Here is a 5,710-nt window from a genome sequence, read left to right on the forward strand (position 1 = left end):
ATGAGAAATAAAAACTAAGATATAAATTATTCGAATTATGTGCAGCTAAGGACTAGTGCTTCTCAACTAGGTATTTGGAGACAAGCAACGAGTGATAAAACATAGTAGTAGGCAGATGAAGTAATAATGTTGACATATTTAATGTTGGTATATTTAGCCTTCTAGTACGGCTATATTTGTGGTCAGAAAGGAGCCTACTCCTTTGAAAAATATGTAGAATGAGAAACACCTTCATTCTTTCTCCACCCTTCGTTAAAGCAACATATACCCAACCCCCCAAAGAGGACAAATGGAGATGTGGGGTCTGTTAGTTTGAAGGATAATATTCAATTCCATCAGCAAATTTTTCTTTTGAGGCTATAGGATGTTAGGTATTTATGAAAATAAGCAAGATTCATGAGTCACTATACCTGACTTTATATAGGTCATAATCTTGTTGGAAGAAAAACAAGACAAAATATGTAGAGTCAAGCAACAAACCCATCAGGACCGGGAGGTTTTACAAAACCATACTAACTAACTGACTCCACGTGTCCCTTCAAGAGACAAATATGGTGTCAAATTCTGACTCTAAATCCTCACTAGCTAAACAACTTTTGTTAAGCTTTGCAACCTCTGAGCCCCAGTCCCTCCTCTGTCAGAAGGGGATTATAGAAGCATGCTATGCCTCGTAGGGTCATGACAGGATAAAGTGAGATCATCTTGGCGGAGTGCTTGGCATTGAGCAGAGCACCAAGTAAGCGCTCACTAAACATTAGCTACTGTTATGACTATTTCAGTCTTTTGTAAGTTATATGAGAAATTGCTTCTATAAATGGAATGGAGAAAAGACTTTGTTGAAAAGTATTATTTGCAAACGGTGTCATTTGTTGTAAAGGATTTATCATAAACCTACTAACATTGTTGGGACGAATCCCACGGTAACTTTTGCCAGGAGTTTGCAAACTTGAGGTGTTAATTTCTGGAGTTAAAAGGCTCTTTTCTTTTCTTAGATGGCTTTTTTTTTTAATTAAATGCTATGCCAAGTGAGCGGTACCAAAATCTTGTGATCACATGGCCTAATATAAAAAGATAATTATTCAACAAAACTTCACTTATTTTGAAGGATACAAAATGTCACATATAGTCCTTGCACATGTAGTCCTGGCACATGTAGCCCTTGCATCATGTACACACGCACACACACACACACACACACACACACACACACACACACACACAATCTGTCTGCCGTGGAGAGAAAGCATGCGTACCAAAAACTACATTATAAATCAGTAAAGAAGTATATGTCATTCTGTTTGGGAATTCCTCCTCTCTCATGGTTTTACCTACCTCCTGCATTCTGATGACTCCCAAATCCGTGCTTGGAAATTTAGCTTCTCTTCTGGGCCATTGTGGGTTCAAACAACAGTTGGCTATCTCCAATGATGTAGCGTGTCCAGAGCTGCACTCACCATCTTGCTGCCACGTATCTACTTCCCCTCCCTTAGTGCTACTCACCAACCACTCAGCCAAGGAACTCCGAGCCTAAATGACCCTTCCTTCCTTCTTCCTAAATACCATCGATCCTTCAGTCCCTGATTCTGCCTTCTACATTTTCTTCACTCGGCCCTTCCTCTACGCGGATATCCCCATTATCTTGATTTTGGGCCTGCCTTTTCTCTCATGTATATGAAAGCTGGTAAATTGGTCTCCCTACCTTGTTCCTCCCCCTTCCAAATCCTCCACACCAGGCAAAGTCCTCTATCTAAAAATTAAGCCTCATCTCCTCTGTGTAATGCCCGTCCATGTCTCCCTCTGTTTAATGCCTCCCCAGGATCGGCAGTATCGGCATCTACTCAGTTATTTGATTGATTTTTACTGGCTGCCTACTGTGAGATAGACACTGTTGTAGGTACTGGGAGAAGAATATGAAAATAAATCAAGTAAGATTCTTAACTTCATAACCATATTTTCTAAGAGACCACCCCCCCAAAAAAGTAAACAAAGACCTACTATAATGTCAGGTAGCGATAACCCATATGAAAAAAGGGAAAGCATGGTATGGGGATAGAGCTGGTTGAAGAGCACTATTTTCGGTAGAGTAATTAGAGAAGGTTTTTCGGAAGAAAGGACTCTTAAGCAAAGATTTTAATGAAGTTAAGCAATGAACAATTTAAAAATAGATGAAGTGCCTCTCAGACAGGAGAAAGAGTGGAAATTTCCTGAGCTTGGAAAGCTTGAGAAAGAGACAGAAGACCAGTATGGCTGAAACAGAATGTGCAAAGTGGAAAGTGATAGTATGTGAATGAACAGGTAGACCAGGCACACGGTGTAGGGCTTCGTAAACTGCACCAAAGATCACGATTTAGTCTGAGAATAATAGCCCCTGAAAGGTGCTTTTAAAAGTCAGATATATACTGACGTATACTTTACATACAAAAATGTATCTTTTTTAGGCACACCATTCAGTGAGCTTTGACATGTTTTGATGAAACCCCCACCACCACAGTCAAGATAGGAACATTTCCATCTCTCCAAAAGGTCTCTTGTGCTCCTTTGTAAGCAACCTCTCCCTCCTTCTCAGACTCTGTTAACTACTGATCTGTCTTCTGTTCCTATAGTTTTGCCTTTTTTAGAATGTCCTATAAATAGAATCCTACCGTGTGTAGATTTTTGCGTCTGCCTTTTTTCACTTAGTACAATGCATTTGAGATTCGTCCCAGCCTCACATGTATCAGTTTGTTAGTAGTTTTATCCCTGGAATAGTATTCCATTATGGAAGTACCACAGTTTGTCCAGTTGATGGACATTTAGGTTGTTTCCACTTTAGGGCTATTACAAATAAAGCTGCTATAAACATTCACATAGAGCTCTTTGTGTGGCTGTATGTTTTCATTTCTATTGGAGAGATATCTAGGAATGGGACTGGGAGGTCCTACGGTAAGTGTATGTTTAATTATACTCTTTAGCTCCATCCATGTAGTTGGCAAATGGCAATATTTCATTCTTTTGATGCCTGAATAATATCCCATTGTGTATCTATATCTTCTTTATTCATTCATCTATCAATGGACACTTGGGCTGCTTCCATATCTTGGCTATTTTATCCCTTGAATTAGTGCTTGCATCCCTTTGAATTAGTGTTTTTGTGTTCTTTGGGTAAATACCCAGTAGTGCGATTGCTAAATCATAAGGTAGTTCTATTCTTAACTATTTGAGGAACCTCCCTACTGTTTTCCAGAGTGGCTGTATCAGTTTGCATTCCCACCAACAGGGCAAGAGGGTTCCCTTTTCTCCACATCCTTGCCAACACCTGTTGTTTCTTGTGTTGTTGATTTTAGCCATTCTGACAGATGTGTAGTGATATCTCATCGTAGTTTTGATCTGCATTTCCCTGATAGTGAGATGAACATCTTTTCATGTGTCTGCCGGCCATCTGGATGTCTTCTTTGGAAAAAGGTCTATTCATGTCTTCTGCCCATTTTTTAACTGGATTATTTGGTTTGGGGGTGTTGTTTTATAAGTTCTTTACACATTTTAGAAACTAACCCTTTATCAGATATGTTGCTTGAAAATATCTTCTCCCATTCCATAGGTTATATTTCAGTTTTGTTGATTGTTTTCCTTCACTGTGCAGAAGCTTTTTATTTTGACGTAGTCCCAATAGTTTATTATTGTTTTTGTTTCCCTTGCCCAGGAGATGGAGACATCTATAAAAAAAGTTGCTAAGCCTGATGTCAAAGAGATTACTGCCTGTGTTCTTTTCTGGGATTTTTATGGTTTCAGGTCTCACATTTAGGTTTTAAATCCACTTCAAATTTATTTTTGTGTATGGTGTAAGGGCGGTTTCTTTCTTCTGCATGTTGCCGTCCAGCTTTCCCAGCACCATTTGTTGAAGAGACTGTCTTTTTCCCGTTGGATATTCTTTCCTGCTTTGTTGAAGATTAATTGATCATGTAGTTGTGGATTTACTTCTGTTTTTTCTATTCTATTGATCTTTGTGCCGGTACCATACTGTTTTGATTACTACAGCTTTATAATATAACTTGAAGTCTGTAATTTTGATACTTCAAGCTTTGCTTTTCCTTTTCAACATTGTTTTGGCTATTTGGGGTCTTTTGTGGTTCCATACAAATTTTAGGATTGTTTATTCTAGTTCCATGGAAAATGCTGCTGGTCTTTTAATAGAGATTGCATTAAATGTGTATAGTGCTTTGGGGAGTACAGACAGTTTAACAATATTTGTTCTTCCCATCGTGACCGTGGAATGTTTTTCCATTTTGTTGTGTCCTCTTCAGTTTCTTTCATAAGTGTTCTATAGTTTTCAGAGTACAGCTCTTTTACCTCTTTGGCTAGGTTTATTCCTAGGTATCTTATTATTTGGGTGCAATTGTAAATGTGATTGTTTTCTTAATTTCTCGTTCTGCTGCTTCATTATTGGTGGCTAGAAATGCAACAGATTTCTGTACATTGATTTTGTATCCTTTGACTTTACTAAATTTGTTTATCAGTCCTAGTAGTTTTTTGGTGGAGTCTTTCAGGTTTTCTACGTACAATATCAGGTCATCTGCAAATAGTGAAAGTCTTACTTCTTCCTTACCAGTTTGGATGTCTTTTATTTATTTTGGTTGTCTTATTGCTGTGGCTAGGGCTTCCAGTACTATGTTGAATAAAAGTGGTGAGAGTGGATATCCCTGTCTTGTTCCTGATCTTAGAGGAAAAGCTCTCAGTTTTTCCCCATTAAAGATATTGGCTGTGGGTTTTTCACATATGGCCTTTATTAATGGCCTCTAAACCAACTTTGTTGAGGGTTTTTATAATAAACGGTTGGCATACTTTTTCAAATGCTTTTTCTGCATCTATTGAAATGATCATATGGTTCTTATCCTTTCTTTTATTAATGTGGTATATCACATTGATTTGATTTGTGAATATTGAACCACACTTGCAACCCAGGAATAAATCCTAATTGATCATGGTAAGTGATTTTTTTTAATGTGTTGTTAGATTTGGTTTGCTAGTATTTTTTTGAGGATTTTTGCATCTATGTTAATTAGGGGTATTAGCCTGTAGTTCTTTTTTAGTGGTGTCTTTATCTGGTTTTGGTTTTAGCTGGTCTCATGGAATGAATTTGGAAATTTTCCTTCCTTCTCTATTTTTTGGAATAGTTTGAGAAAAATAGGTATTAACTCTTCTTTAAATGTTTGGTAGAACTTGCTTGTGAAACCATCTGGTGCTGGACTGTCGTTTGTTGGGAGTTTTTTTTTTTTTTTAATCACTGATTCAGTTTCTTTGCTGGTTATTGGTCTGGTCAAATTTTCAATTTCTTCCTGATTCTGTTTTGGTAGTTTATATGTTTCTATGAGCTTATCCATTTCTTTTAGGTTGTCCAATTTGTTGGCATATAGTTTTTCACAGTATTCTCTTATGATTGCATTTCTGTAATGTTGGTTGTTATTTCTCCTCTCTTATTTGTGATTTTACTTGAGTCCTCTCTCCTTTTTTCTTCATAAGTCTGGCTAGAGGCTTATCAATTTTATTTTATTTTTTCAAAGAACCAGCTCCTGCTTCCATTGGTCTGTTCTGTTGTTTTTTATAGTTCCTATATCATTTATTTCTGCTCTAATCTTTATTATTTCCTTCCTTCTGCTGGTTTTAGATTTTGTCTCTTTATTTTCTAGTTCCTTTAGATGTAAGATTAGGTTGTTTATGGGGATTTTTCTTGCTT

Source organism: Ursus maritimus, unplaced genomic scaffold (assembly GCF_017311325.1).
Source record: "Ursus maritimus isolate PB19 unplaced genomic scaffold, ASM1731132v1 scaffold_25, whole genome shotgun sequence".
In the NCBI taxonomy this organism is placed as follows: domain Eukaryota; kingdom Metazoa; phylum Chordata; class Mammalia; order Carnivora; family Ursidae; genus Ursus; species Ursus maritimus.